The 16,320-nt window shown below is 36.6% G+C and overlaps 1 protein-coding gene across 2 annotated transcripts in view; it reads right to left on the bottom strand.

Moving 5' to 3' along the window:
* auts2b (activator of transcription and developmental regulator AUTS2 b) overlaps positions 1-4,332 on the bottom strand; it is a 29,224-nt gene extending 24,892 nt beyond the window's left edge. For both annotated transcript variants that reach the window (XM_065281319.2, XM_065281321.2), the window contains exons 1-2: positions 3,875-4,332; positions 3,497-3,533 (exon numbers count right to left, since the gene is read on the bottom strand). The gene's annotated coding sequence lies outside the window, so the exon portion shown is untranslated. The remainder of the gene's footprint in view (positions 1-3,496; positions 3,534-3,874) is intronic.
* Between the last annotated feature and the right edge of the window lie 11,988 nt (positions 4,333-16,320).

Here is a 16,320-nt window from a genome sequence, read left to right as displayed (position 1 = left end):
GACACAAATCCACAGACACCAGCAGGCACCAGCAGCTCAGGAGTGAAGAGGGGAACATGCAAGTGGTGTACAGAACCAAAAAAAGAACAGTCAGCATTTGTATCCGTTGTGGTAGACACACTTGCAGAGAGCACCAAGTAATATGCTGCAAGTCCTGCTAAAAAGACTGAACACACACACGTACACATATACACACCAAAAAATTAGTTTGATTGTTTAGTTCTCCATCCATCCTCTACTCTTGCTTCATTGTTCAGTTTATTTGAAGTTGTTTTTGCATTTTGGTTCATAATAAATGTTGTTAATAAATCTGATGAAGAGAAGATTTTTTACAGATTTTTCCACACAGACGCACACACATGCAAGCACGCACGCACGCACGCACGCACGCACGCACGCACGCACGCACACACACACACACACACACACACACACACACACTCTCTCTCTCTCTCTCTCTCTCTCTCATATGCTGTTATAGTCCATATAACTCAATGTACAATCCAGAATTCAAGCTCTTTTTTTTGCAAAGGCTACTAAAGGGTTAATTGTGCCACATGGTGATCAACAGTAAAAATGACAAATTTTACCTCTTTGCAAAAACTAAAACCACAAAGAATCAAAAATGCATGGTAATAAGGTGTCATGGCTCTGCAATCAAAAAATGTTGTTATAATAGAAGTCAATGGGGAAAAAATGGCCACAAACAATAAATGAGGGAGAAAAAAATTTAATCTGATGCTGCACAAAAACTAAAAATGCATCAAAGCCAATGTTTTTACCAATTTTTGGCATGCCCAAGACTGTGAAAAGGGTGAAAAAAAATTCAGTCCACAATCACTTTTTATATTGAAAATCAGTGATTTTGTTTTTTTTTTTTTCTCAAATCAGTGGCATCACTTATGAGCTTGGCAATTAAAGAGTTAAAATCATGAAATTTTTGGAAACATTTGGTAGTTTTGATCAGTTCTGAGGTTTGTTTTGCAATCATCAATGTCTGTCAAAAGGTTCTTTTAATTAAATTGAAAAATATAAAAAGATGGAGAAGCCTAAATAAGCCCGAGGTCCGGCCCGCGTATCTGCTGTGACGTAAAAAATTGGCCCGAAACCCGACCCGAAGGGCGTAAACAGGTCGGGCCCCGTCGGGCTCGGGTTGAAATGCAGGGCTCCACTCCCATGACGCGAATTTCCGCGTGAATGTCTCAAATGAAGCGATAATGAAGCAAGTAAACTCAAATGTTCAAGCGTTCACTACACACGAATAACGCGTTTTTGCCGCCTCATCTACCACGTCTAGTTTGCTGCTTGAACATTTTGAGTTAACTCACTTCATTGGCGCATGAAAGCCGCGCGTGAAATTCTATTAATCGAGACATTAATACGGACATTTGCGTCATGGGAGGGGCTTCTGCAACTCCGCTTGCTTTCTGTAATCACGTCACTGCTAGAGTAACCTCCTGACACCCCATTCAGACAGACAGCGACCAGCAGTAGCAGAGCGACGCGATCTCATTCATTTAAATGGAAACCGGGCAACTTCCGGCGGCACGAGCGAAAGCGATCGTTGGCGACCGTATGGGCGTGTCCAGCGACGCGAGAAAGTTAAGAAAAGTTTAACTTTATGCAAATGTCGAGCGAATTTCGGGAGCGACTACAAATGAGAACGAAGCAGTGGAGTTCACGTCATCCTTCTCTCGTCAGTTACTGGCGTGGATGGTACTCATTTGTTTATGACAAGCAGATTTAGAAACGCCTCATTGAAAGAGACAGGCGACACATAGCGATAATATCGCTGGCTTTCTGAATGGGGCTTGATTGGTTAACGCTGTGCGTTTTTCCGCCACAGTTTAAATTTATCAACTCGTACGTTTGCCGCAGCCACGCTCAATTTGTGCGAACTAGATGCGTGAATGAGGCGGAATCGCGTGTACCGCGCTGCACTAAACGCCTCATTCGCGCCGCGAGACTTCCAGACGCGCGTCAACGTGTCTTCACATTGACTTAACAATAAAATCACTCACGCTTGATGCCTCTACCGCGGCTGGTCTGAACGCAGCATTAGAATGACATCTAGTAAACTGATAGTTTTGCTGATATCCCCCGATATCAGAAAATGCTTTTATCTGCCAATACTGATAATAAGCAGATATATCGTGCATCCCTAATTATTACTGGAGTTTGAAGTATTTCAAACAAGTATTTCTGGAAAATGTAAAAAGCTCTCTCATTTGTAAAGTATTTTGCATAAAAGCATCTGCTAAATGTATCCATAGAAAAGAAAAATGTGATCATCTGTAACTTCATCTGTTAAAACACGTATGGGATCCAGCAGCCAAAGTTAGGACCCATCAGTTCAGCGCGACTGCCGCCCAGTGCTCGTGGACAGACTTTGGCCCATTCGGACAAATGTACTAGACCGAAGCTTGGAATGCACCCGGTCTTACTTAAAGACACAAATTCCATTAACTATTGCTGGTGACTCTATGAAAGTAATCTGGTTAAGTTCTTGAGTGCCTCTGATTTGATTTTAGCACACTTAAGAGGCAAAAACAGCTTGAAGCGAATAGTGATGAGTGACATAGAGAAAACCGATCAGGGGTTTCGTTAATGCCTTTTGACTTAAACGCCTAAGTGTGCCAAGAAAAATTAAAGAGACGACCGAGTGTGTCTTGATAAATAGATCAAGGTTAAAGTGTTTTTTGGGAAAGCTGGCTGCCGAGTGACCGTCCCCCTATCCAATTATGTTTAAAGATTACCAGCACGTACTTGGCTTGAATACACCCGCCTCCTAACTTATCAAGATGCTAATTGGCTCTGAGGGTATTGTGTTTTACATCCTTGTACTCAATTCAAAGGATCTCTCACCACACCATCTGCTTAATGCCAATGAAAAGTGCTGTTTATTTCTTTCATTTCACAAGTCAGCATCTGGTAAAGTAGAAATGAAATGATCCTGCAAGCTTCGAAAGAAGTAAAGATATAGTGCAAGCGTCTAAGTAACAAGACTTATCTGGATTGTTTTAGATTCATGAATAAGCCATATATTGTCCAAAGAAGTGCATGGTTGACTGCAAATATGAGTGTATATTTCTAATAAACAGATATGAAACATACAATTTAAATACTTGATTAAGCAGATAAAGGTAAAACAGATATTAAATGTCCAGAGATTCACTGTTTATTGCTCAGAAGAGACTACGAAATATTTTATGTAATTGAATATTATATGATACGGTCATTGGATGTAATGGATGTATCAATCACATTTATCTAGAGGGGTTAGATATAATGATTTCCTATTAATTCTCACCCCAGGAGGTAAATGAATGGATAATAAAGGGTACTAACACGCACATATAATGAAATATGACAAATAATAAAGAAATTCATTATATGCATCTGTAAATTAGGTGGACACTCTTTAAATGATAAAACATTTATGTATATATAGTATGAGAAATCAGCATATGTAAGTACTGTTGCATTGTTTTCATACCTTCATTTGGAGTAAGGAATGTGTCTTTCAGTGCAATCTGCAAAATAAACAATTAGTGTCAATATAAATAATTTAACAAACACTGAAACGTTTTAAACAAAATATACATACTGCTGTCAGCCACAAGAGGGCGCTGTTTCATCACTACAAAATATGACAAGCCGTATGACAAGAAGACACTAAAATAATCCCTATCCCGTCCGATACTGTAACGTCGACACAATAACCACTTGCTACAAATAATAATTTATCAATTATTGAATTGTATAGTTTGATCTGAGTTATATTTAAACCAGTCTCATAAAATGAATATACTGAAAGAATAACCAAAGCAAAATACATAAATCGATAGACGTCAAGACTTTAAGGATCACTTACCCAAAATGTCCAGAGAGATGATGACAGAACTTTTGCCTTTTTTTGAATAAAAACCGGTTTAATCCAGAACAAGAACCCAAAACGGTCCTTTTAACTATCCGAAGCTTCAAAGATTAAAATCACTCCGGTGTAATTGTTTTCCTAAGAGTTGCTTTTCTACAAAAGCTCACAAGGTGCAGGAGAAACACAAGCAGCTTTGACAAAGTTGTTTGTTTGTTTATATTTCAACCCACATTTGTTTTAACCTTTGCAATTCTTACGTATGAATGATGAAAGTGTCCATCCTTAGTCAATCCTTTATCACGAAAATGAATTTGTATCCAATAATATCCTTCAAGCAGGGTCAACACGAGCCTTTGAGTTTCTTTCCGAGCAAAACAAATTTAGCGCAAATCCAACCGGACGAAATCGCGACGAGATGCCTGTATCCTGATCACAGCTCCGCGCGAGACTGAACCCTTAGTGTACACTGCATTCCTCAGATCCCTCCCTCAACAGACACTCCCACTCCTGCTCCTGCTTACACACCTCCCTCATCTACCTACACTAGGCATAGGCCAATATAGAGCAGTGACTGGATCTCAACCGGTTTTTACAAGAATGTCCTCCAATACAATTTTCTAAAATAGAATAAAAAATGTAATATTCTAGAGCTTGGCAAGTAGAACAATCTATATTTGTGAAGAAAAAAAATCCTTATAATATTTAGATATTTTTTGTTTTAGCTTATTTTGGTTTTGTCAATTTTTTAGTCTTATTTCACGAGTTCGCATTAACATGTAATTATTAGGGAATGATGTAATAAAGCATACATGACGTGCTGTCCGAGGGGAGGGCTCAGAACCCGGAATTTTAGACTCCCCACTCTTTAACTGGGAAAGATGTGCTAGCTGAGAGTGAGGTGATGGGGTGGAGGAGGGATGCTGCAAAAACTGTCCCAGGACAGAGGTGAGGGACGGCTATTTATAGACACCTCTTTGCGCTGATTGGCTGGATCACATGACCATGCTCCTCCCGAACTTAGTTAAAGAGCACCTATTTCATTGCTAAAAATACAACGTTATTTTGTGTATTTGGTTAATACAATTTGTTTGTGTGGTTTATGGTTCAAAAAACATTATTTTCCACATAGCCTACTGTACATTTTTGTAGCTTCAGATTTCCCTTTCTTCCTGAAACACACGGATTTTGTACAAATCTGTCCCTGATTGGCCAGCTAATTTGTACGTTGTGATTGGTCTAAATACCTCTGACGTCATCCGGAAATGTTACGCTCCTTACCATGTTTGAAAGATTCAGTTGCTAACAGGAGTTAACTTCCAGGCTGTGAGTCCAATGCGGGAGGAATTATGATAATGTCGTCATTTACTACATCACCAATCCCAGGAAGTAAACTGTTGCCTATAATCCGGGTGTTTGTTGTAGTCCAAGAAAAGAGATTTACGTTGGAGAGTAGACAATAACTTGTATCATCGTTTACTTTGGGGTTTGTACCTTTTGCATATCGTTAACATGTACTACACACTTACACACCAAATGAAATTTAAAAACGTGAATCGGACAATAGGTGCCCTTTAAATAACTTCATTTACAGGTCATCGACTATTATCCAAAATACACACTATACTTTTGGCTGTTTGGACATAAATGTGTGTTACAATAAAAAAAAATCACCCTCTATTTCTTTTTAATCCCTATTATTTCAAAGCAGTCTCATGACATGAATGAGAATCAAGACATGCTGTTTTGATTCTCTTAACAATGTGATGTCACACTGCTAAAGCCCCGCCCACGGCCACTGACTGACATTCCTGTATTACCATAGTTTCTGCCCATAGCAAGCTGTTGCTATTGTCTCTGCACTTCTAAGCAAAGTCAGATCTATTTTAATCAAAATAACTTAATACTGTCTCTTTTGGTTAGTGAGCGAGGAGTAGTAGCTATAATTTCACTGCAAAAAAATGATTTTCAAGAACAAAATGTCTTAGTATTTTTGTTTTGTTTTCAGTAAAATTATCCAAAAATTCTTAAATTAAGATGCTTTTTCTTGATGAGCAAAACGAAAAGTCTGGTTTTAAGACCAAAAATATAAAATTTAAGTGATTTTGTACATAAAACAAGCAAAAAAATCTGCCAATGGGGTAAGCAAAAAACGTGAAATTTTTTCTTAAACACTAAATTCAAGAAAAAAATTGCTTAACCCATTGGCAGATTTTTTTTTGCTTGTTTCATGCACAAAATCACTTAAATTTGATATTTTTGGTCTAAAAACTAGACTTATTTTCTTGGGTTGTTTTGCTCATCAAGAAAAAGCATCTTAAATTAAGAACTTTTAGATATTTTTATTGAAAACAAGACAAAAAAAGAATTTTTTTCTTTAAAAATTATTTTTTGCAGTGTTGAATTTAAAGTTACACAAAGGGACATGCTATAATCAATGATCTGTGAGGTATTTTGAGCTGAAATATCACATTCTGGACACAGAATTATATCGTAATATGCACCCTTTAATCATTTTAAGTCATCTTGAAGCCCCTTAGTGGGCCCCAGACCCCTGGTTGAGAATCACTGATATAGTTTCTTAATTACAGACTGAGAATAAGCAGAATGCCTTTGAGAATGCCACACTAAAATGAGACTTCACTGTCATTGGACGACAGCGTCAGTTTCAATTAATGCTGCTGTGCTGGTATGCCATCGTTCTTCTTTGTAGGGTGAGAAAGGAACAATGTGATTTAATGTGGTGGCTGCCTTTGTACCTGTCACAGCTTATTATAAACGCCTCACACTAATGTTAATGTCATGCACACTGTGTTGTGGAATTCTTGCAGGAGTCTATGAGAGCGAGTGTAAATTCATCCCCACCATCCAGAGGCGTCATATATGTACTTCATTTTTCGTAAGGGGGCACCAGTGACATTTATGCATTTTATCCAAAGCGATTTAAACTGCATTACAAGGTATACATTTTACCAGCAAGTCCCCTGGGGATCGAACCCATTGCCTTTGTCCTGCATTATTAAGTCTACATATTAAGCTACAGTACATTACAAAAGTAAAAAACAAGTTCTTTAGTGCTTTGTTGCATATAAAAATCCTTGGCTCAAACATGCCAACACATCGCATCTGACAGCCTCATCCTCTGCACGATCAACCAATCGCAGTGTACTCCAACAGACCGAGAGCTGTGAATGTCAGCGTGAAAAGGGCATGGCAAGATGATAGATCATGAGACAGGAAATTATCACAACAGATATATCACATAATTTATTATAACCGTCAACACGCCTGTGGGAGGAGACACATGAAAGCTCACCGGGCTGGGCTCATGTCTTCTAACGCAGTCTCCTCTTTGAACCGTGTCGCGCTGAAGAGCCGAGGATGGTCTCTCGGGGAGAGCTAGAGCAAGACTTCAAAGTCCGCAGCCCGCCAGGACCATGGGGAGGTCTCTTTCAGTCACTGCCCCTGTCGGCCCCAAGGGGGTTTCTAATTGCATTTCACAGGCCCTGAACAAAACAAGGCCTTGTTCAAGCTGAAGATGGTCCTCCTGCTGGGATGTAGCTGTGATTTGCGACTCCTCAGTGGGACGTGGATCTTCGGTGTGCCAGCGCAGCAGAGAAAAACTGTTTTGACTTCCCTTTTCTGATGGCACACATCGGTATACAGATCAGCAAATACAATCGAGGAAAACATGCAGAGGCTGTGGCACCTACAGTCTACCACAAAAAGGCTTTCGATTTGTGGTAGTGCAGGAGGATTTGAGGGCTAAATCATATGCAGGCCATCAGATATCACAAAACAACTACATTCAAAGAGTTAACATAATTCATAAGTTTTAAATTGCATGTCATACAATTTTTAATCTAGCTGAGCCAGTCATTTTTTATGTCCTGATTGTGGTGATTTGATTATTGATATCAGCATTATTTAGTCATTATTTTTAGTTTTTGAATCAAAAACACTACATGCAAATGTTTGTATGTGGCTTGTAAAGTTTATAGGATAGTGAACTTTTCTACTTATGTAATAGGTCACTTCAAGGAAAAGTTTACCTAAAAATTTACTTATTTAGTCACACTCATGTTGTTTCAAAACTGTAAAAAATATCTGTGTTCTGTTGAACACAAAAATTCTTTTTTTTTTTTTTTTTTTTGAAAAATCATTGTAACCAAACAGTTTTGGGCAAACTGATCTCACTGAAAGTCATGTTATAGTCATGAAAAATGTGATTAATTTATTCGTGTTCAAATTCAGATTTTCATGTCACTCGCACAAATTTCTATGAATAACTTTTCATGTCCGTGGCACGAATGGCTTTTTTTTGTCACTCGCACAAGTTCCTATAAATACTTTTTCATGTCCGTGGCACGACTTTCCTTTTCATATAATTTTATGCATATAAATTTTTTAATTATTGTCGCTTAGGGTTGGGCTTAGATTTGGGGTTTGGGTTATTCATTGGTATCTATATGTTTTTCTTCCGCTTTTACAACTATTCTTGCCTGGAGTTGGGGTTTGGGTTAGGATGTCTAAAAATGTAATAGAAAGTGATTCTAACCCCAACCTCAAGCGACAACGGTAAGAAAATAGGAAAAACAATGAGAAAAAAATACATAAAATGAAATGATAAAGTAAGCTGTGCAAATGACACAAAAAAAACTATAGCAATTCATGCGAGTGACACGAAAAAGCTGAATGTCGTGCCATTGAAACAAATAAATTAATAAAAATAAAAAAAATTCGTGACTATAAACACGACTTTCCGTGACATCAGTCTGGAGCACCATTGACTTCCAATGTATTTTTCCTACTTTGGAAGTACTGCTTCCTGCTTGATTACAAATATCTTCCTAAACTATCTCTTTAATTTAAATTTAAATTTTGGAAAAATCTGATTCAGATTAATATTTTTTATCTAATTCTAAGCTTAGTTGTTGTCAGGATCCGTCAAAATCATGTGTTTAATTATATCTAGTCTTTGTGTTGGGGGTCCTGGCAGTACCATGTGGGAAATGGGTGGTTTTAGTATTGAATTATTCTGACCACGCATTTCCCAGGTCTCGTTACTTTTTACCCGCTCCCTTACTTGTCATTGATTTCAGCTGTGTCCCTCATTAGTTCTCCCTATTTATTGTCCTTGTGTTTGCTGTTCTGTGCTCGTGTGTCTTGTTGATTTCTTGTTGCATTCCTTGTCGTGGTCCTGTTTTGCATTTTGTGAGTATTTATGAATATCAAGTCTAGTCTGTTATATGTAGTGTGAAGTTTATTGTTGGTTTATGTTTAGTTTAGTGTTCCACTCATCCTGTCTTGTTTTGCCCCCTCGTGGGTTTTGTTTTCCCCTGTTTGTACAATAAACCATTAATTTTGTGTCACGTCCGCACTTGGGTTCGTTCTTGTCTATATTCCTCACAGTTGTTGCTCAAACAAATAACAAAAGTTTTATTTAGCGACCCTAAACTGAATAAAGCCTAGCCCAGGTTGCATCTCCTCTATTGAAGAAAAACAGCTAAAGCTGGTGTGCTGGTTTTAGCTGGTTTAAGGTGGTGGTAGCTGGTTTTCAGCTTGACCAGCTTAAAAAGTGAAAAAAAACACATCTAGACCAGCTTGCTACACCAACTAAACAAGCTAAAACATCTAAAACCAGCTGTTATGCAAATAAAATGACACTAATAGATGTTTTCTCATAAGCAGCAATAACTTTAACTAAATATTAATATTTGTCATTATTGTGCACATGATTTGGAGTCATGGATTTGGGTAAGATTGTTTTTTTGATCTAAACTATTTACATTACATCTATGCATTTGGTGGATGCTTTTATCCAAAGCACTGCAGCACATTATACATTTTATCAGCCTGTGTGTTCCCTGGGATCAGACCCACAACCTTTTGCGCTGTACCCAATGTTCTTCATTTGAGCTAGAGGAACACATGAACCTCAGAAATTAGTGGATCAAACTAGTATATCTTAAATGTCCTCTGTTTTGTTTAGGATAGATGTATATCTGGTTGTTACTGCCAAAAGTACTAACTAGTATTAATAAAACTAAAGATGCTGAAAGTATGATGCACAGTTTACCTCATTTTCAAAAATCATCATAATATTATCAGCACATTTTCTAAGACATTCAAAAGAGCAAATCCCTGCTCGATTTAACATCATCAAAGGCAGAAAATCAGATGTGATTACTGCAAATGAGCTGAGATTGAGTTTTATACAGCAGCGCTAATGAGTGCTCATGAAATCATTATGTGTAATGATGACAGAGATACTACCAATATTACAAATCCTTCCAAGTTTCAGCCATAACCTAAAACAACACCTAAGACACAAAAGGTTTTCTTTCAGTTTTTGAACACAGAAAGATTCTTGCCTCAAAGGCAAAGCCATTAATGCAGACGTTGGCCTGATTGTTTTCACTGATTTTCTGTCTGAAGGAGGAGTAAATTGATGCCTTAGACCTTCAGCTTCAGTCTGGCTATTAATTTCAAAGAGCAGGTTTGGCCCGATGGCCCTATGAGAGAAAGCAGATTTAACTAGATCATTTTTAATGGCGATAGATGCCTCTATACTTGCCCTTTTGAATAGCGTCTGTCCTTCATAACCACTGGTCTGTAATGGCATGCTCCTTCTGAGACCATTACTGAGGGCCAATTGGCCTTGAAATGAAATACATAATCTTAATGTACTGTAATATATGCGGTACATTCGGTTGTGGAATAGAATGACTTGACACTGCTGGAATTTTTAGCCCATAATATGATAGTGAGCTGCCGCCTGCCACCTTTTATCACCATCACGACAAACCTTATAAGTGACCGTTTTCAACCACTCTACATAGGCAGGAACTCTGTGTGGCACCTAAATAGCGTAAAAAAACCTCGACATGCAGTTAATAGAGTTTGCTAAGATGTTGCTAAGCTAATGGTGCGATGCTATTGCAAAAAAAAAACGCTATTGGGAAAAATGGGCAATTTACTGATTTAAAAGTGCTGTAGAATGTAAAACTGTATTTACGTAGGCATAGATGAATAATAAGAGTTCTGTACATGAATAATAAGAGACTCAAACACGATTGTGTGCCCCTACTTATGTAGCCTAAACCTTGTGCATGCAAAAGACCACTGGAAAACAGACCAATCTCAACATAACACCAACTGTGACGTTACAGTCGTAATTTAAACCCCAACATTAAATTAATTATGAATTAATTAATTTATATGCATTAAATATTAATGATGTTACAATGCTAAAAACAAAGTTGGGACTGTTGAGTTAGCGCTATATGCTAGTTAATGCTATATGCTAACGTTTAGACTGCAGGTCCATACTAAAAATATATTCCTCTGATACAGACTCAAACATAAGGTATGTTTAAAGCTACTGAAATGAGCCGCTCTGAGAAACAGCCAATCAGAGCAAAGCTAAGGTAATAATAAAATAAGGTAATAATAGACCATTTAATTTTTAAGGCAAATCCTAGGGTTGTAAACGGACATGTTAAACCGTCTCTGGATATTTTTTGCACTTAATAAAGCCACATACCTCTAGGTATATATCAGAGAACAATTTAACAGATTTGTCAATGCATTCTTTGGCACCTTTAACTATTTGTGTCCTTGTCTGTGTCTGTGTACTGCATTAAGTCTTAATATCTAATTATGAGATTAAAAGCATCAAATTTGATTTGAAACTATTAAAGATATCAAGGTTATATTTCCACAGAATGTTTTTTTTACATTACGTAAAATGATTTTATGTACAAAACAGTAAATCACAAAAAAATACTTTACCTGGATTTTCAAAGAATGGGTCACATTTAAATCAATACTTTACATCTTGAATGCAATAAGTTTACTCATCTCCTTTGCATTACTTTATCTCCTGTATTTATCACCATGCATTCTGAGATTGCTTTTTCTGTAAGGGATATATTCAATGCTGCCTTAAAATGATTAAAAGTCTGCCTCTGTATAGGAGACCACTATAGGTTTTAAAATGGAGTGCATGATCGTATGCTGTTGCTGTTATCACATTTATTTGCCACACTGTCAGTTAAAGCTACCCTTCACAAGCCGGCACACCGAAACTTGCTTGACAACCATTTCTATTTCCAGGGAGAGATAATCAAAGGCATTTGACTTGCGAGAGCCATGGCGAAATACCAATATTCTTGGATTTCAAGGAGCGTCTAAACATTGAATAGGGTTCCCATATGCCCTTTCATTGGAATGACACAATGTTGCATCTGCTCGGCAAGGGCTAAATTAAGCATGTAAAAGTTTTAGTGAAATCCCCATTTTCCAGTTAATCAAATCTCCCCTAATCAAATTAGGAGCTGTAATTCCCCAGGATGCGTGTGACAAAAGTGTATTATCCCTGCCTTTGGAGCCCAGAAAGAGAAATCAGCGTGAGGCCATTCCCCTCTGCTTCAGTGGCCCTGAATTGAATTGCTCTTCCGACTGACCCGAACGCAAGAGGCAGGGTCGAGGTAAACTTTGGCAGTGTTTGAGTTCCCAGCTCATTAAAGAGCTGCCTCTAAGGCCACCTCCAGAGACTGTTGAGCCATTCATTAATGAGGCACTTGTGTAATTTTCCCTGGACATCTGTGACGGGCAGACTCTCTTCCCAATGCCACACAAAAAAACACCTTGTACAATGAAGCTGACGTTCCTGGCTTAGAGAAACCAAAGGCGAAACCTCCAAACAATCTCATTTGACATGTATTTAAAAACAATATTGTAGATTTTGTAAGCATACTCATAAGAAAAAAAATCAAAGATGCGATCTCTTTAGTATCTTAGTGATTTCTCATAGACAACAGGAAAAATAAAGAGATTATTATTTTTTTAAATTAAGTTTATCTCTTTAGTTTATTTCTAAACACAAATGAAGATATTTGAATAAATGTCATTAAACACAAAGTTGGCAGTACCCATACTATGGAAGTCAATAGGTCAATGGGTACTGTCAACTAAATATAGATCAATGTACCTATATTTGCTGCAGTTTTACAGCTTCATACTAAAACAATGGTCTTAATTGTTTCTATTTTAATTTCTCATAAGCAATTTAACTCATTCCCTTCCAGCCATTTTTTTTTTAAAGTTGCCCGCCAGCAATTTTTGTGATTTTAACAAAAGTTTCACAAAATTCTAAATGCCTTTTCTTCTAAAAATATATAAACATATAAATATATAAAATGAAAGAGCAGACCCTCTGCTGTCAAACAAACAATAAATAAACAAACAAACAAAATGGGAAAAAAACGTTTTATCCTATCTATATTTTTTCTCTGCTAATAAACTCTTAAATATACGGAGCCCCTAAGGGGACATGGAGCAAAAATTTAGTTTAGTTTCATGTGCTCACGTGAAACTTTCATTTGCTCACGTGAAACTTTAATGTGCTCACACGAAACTTTCATGTGCTCACGCGAAACCTTCATGTGCAAAAATTTTTTAGTTTAGTTTCACGTGCTCACGTGAAGCTATCGCGCGAGCACGTGAAACTATCTAGCAGACCCTCTGCTGTCAAACAAACAATAAACAAACAACCAAAATGGGAAAAAAACGTTTTATCCTATCTATATTTTTTTCTCTGCTAATAAACTCTTAAATATACGGAGCCCCTAAGGGGACATGGAGCAAAATTAAGTTTAGTTTCATGTGCTCACGTGAAACTTTAATGTGCTCACGCGAAACTTTAATGTGCTCACGCGAAACCTTCATGTGCAAAAATTTTTTAGTTTAGTTTCACGTGCTCACGTGAAGCTATCGCGCGAGCACGTGAAACTATCGCGTGCTCACCTGAAACTTTCACGTGCGCGCGCGATAGTTTCACGCGAGCACGCAAAACTAAACTTTAAAAAAAAATCTGCACATGAAGGTTTTGCGTGAGCACATGAAAGTTTCACATGAGCACATGAAACTAAACTTTAGATTTTTTTACTCCAATGTCACCTTAGGGGCTCAGTATAAATATGGGTATTGTTCTTTAAAAATATAATTTTTTAGCAAAAAGTAAAAATAATTGCATTTTTGTTAAGGAATTTTGTTAGAGATCAGATTCGGAACGATTATTAAAACATATACAGATGTTTGAAATGAGAAAATAACGTTTTGGCTTCAGTTTTTTCATAAATTGTGTATTTCATCTAGTGGATAATCGCGGTATTGCAGATTAACATAAAAATTCTTCAGGAACACGTTTTTTTTATGAAAATGTTTTCTTTTAATTGATTGGCGAGGAAAGAGTTCTTAGACTAACATCTTAGACTAAGTTCATACTTAAATTAAACACATTTGAGAACTCCATCAAGTCTTGATCTTGATGGAATTTCCAATTTGCAGAAAAAACTAAATTGTCTAAACACTGAAAAAAACAACTTGTAAAATTTACTTTAAAAAATCCTTGTAATAATTTGCAAAAACCTTTTTTAAGTAAAATTTACTGCTTTTTAAGTACAACTTGACTACCAAAATCAAATAAAATCCACTTCATAATGCATGAAAAACATATGTTAAATAATTAAGTAAATTTTACTTCATTGTTTTTTTTAGAAGTTACATTTATTTAAATCATTTAGGTAAAGTCTATTATTATTATTATTATTATTATTTTGAATATTGAAGCATTGCTGTCCTAAAAATATTTAATAATATAATTTACTCTTTGTTGTTTTCTTTAACATAGTTCTATGGACTTATAAATGGCATTATAACACAAAATTGAATAAACTTGATTCTGAACAAAAATGCACTCAAACTGCGTTTTTGACATGCATTGCACTGTGGAAAGAAATACAATATAATGTTCCGAACAGGGTTTATGTAAAGAAACACTGATCACCTGAACGGTGACTTCACAAAATTATCATTTACAACAAAACAACATCAATAATATTAGAGCTTAAACCTTTATGACATTTTATTAACAAATATTTAAAGTTCTTATCAGTTCTTATTCTGTGATAAAGCTTAAAAAATAAAAAAATATTCAGGCGCAAAATATTGTGGGTATACCGTACAACATTTGCAAATAAATGTAGGTTAATTTTACTTGATTGTTTTAGTTTAATGGATTTTATATTCTTAAGTTAAATGAACTAAGATTTTTTACTTAAAATTTACTTAATTATTTAAGGACTATGTGCAGTGACTATAAAACAGTTAAATAATACAAGAAAATACCTAATACGTCTTGCTATTCCCACACAGTTCATTTTCTACATGAATTAAAGGGGACAGAGAATGAAAAACCATTTTTACCTTGTCTTTGTTGAATAATGGTAGTCTACCCACATTCACGAACATACAAAAAGTGGTAGACATGCTAAACATCTCACTCTCATAGAAATTCCTCTTTTAGAAATGTCAGCCAGAAAACGGCCCAATCTGAAAAACTGATGCTTATGACATCACAGGCATCTAACTGCCCCTCCACTTTAAAATAATTGGCTACATTTTTTGAGTGGCAGCAAAGTCAGCCAATCAGTAATGAGATTGCAAGTTAAGCCAGTAGGGGGAGCTAAATAGGTGCAAAACCACTTGTTTAAAATCCCCCACCCTAATAGAGCTCTCTGAGAGAGGTTTTTAGGTAGCGTCTAAGGCATTACAGACCCAAACAAAAAAATGTTTGTCTAAATGTTTGTCTACACAGAACAAAGATAAATACTCCGTTCAATCATTCTATGTCACCTCTAATTGTGTATTTACCATCATTTTGCTTAGGAAAATCTAGTTCTCAATAAATGTTAATATTATTATGTAGAAAGTTAATCTAATATATATTACTACACCAAAAAGTTCGTTTTCAGTGAACTCACATTACTGTGCATATAAAATGACATCTATATTGTAATCATATCATTGTGTCTATCAAAAATTTTTACAAAAATGAAAGTGATCATTATGGATTAAAGTTAGAGTTTTAGCATATAATTATTTTCCATTGAATGAAAAATCTTGAGATTTGATCGAGTTGGCGCATAATCTTTTCAACAGCAAGCCCAAAAAACGTCCTTTCATACTCGGGTCTGTAAATATGCACATGGAGTTTTACTTTTGAAGAGCTCATAACTGATGTGTACCTCACAGCTTTACACAACAGCTTCCTTCCAAACCCATTCATGTGACGGCTAATGAATATGGCACTTTAGATTTTCCTGAATTGTCTCTTTCCGTTCACTGGCCCCAGTGTTAACAACTCTTTATGCGATTCTTAACACCTACTGAACTGCCTCTCAAGGTCAGACTGCCTCGGCGCGGAGAGCTGGAGAAAGCCGCACAAAAACCTGAGAGGCTCAATTCCTATTCATTTGTCACATTTGCATGCATGCCTCTATACTCAATCACACAAAGGCCACGGTAGCTTAGCCATTGCCCCCTACCAATTACAAATGAGTCCATTAAGCTGTCTGCATCGGGCCCAGCCTCTTCATGGT

This window comes from Paramisgurnus dabryanus, chromosome 8 (assembly GCF_030506205.2).
Source record: "Paramisgurnus dabryanus chromosome 8, PD_genome_1.1, whole genome shotgun sequence".
Taxonomy (NCBI): Eukaryota; Metazoa; Chordata; class Actinopteri; order Cypriniformes; family Cobitidae; genus Paramisgurnus; species Paramisgurnus dabryanus.
This window is presented reverse-complemented; position numbering and strand designations above follow the sequence as displayed.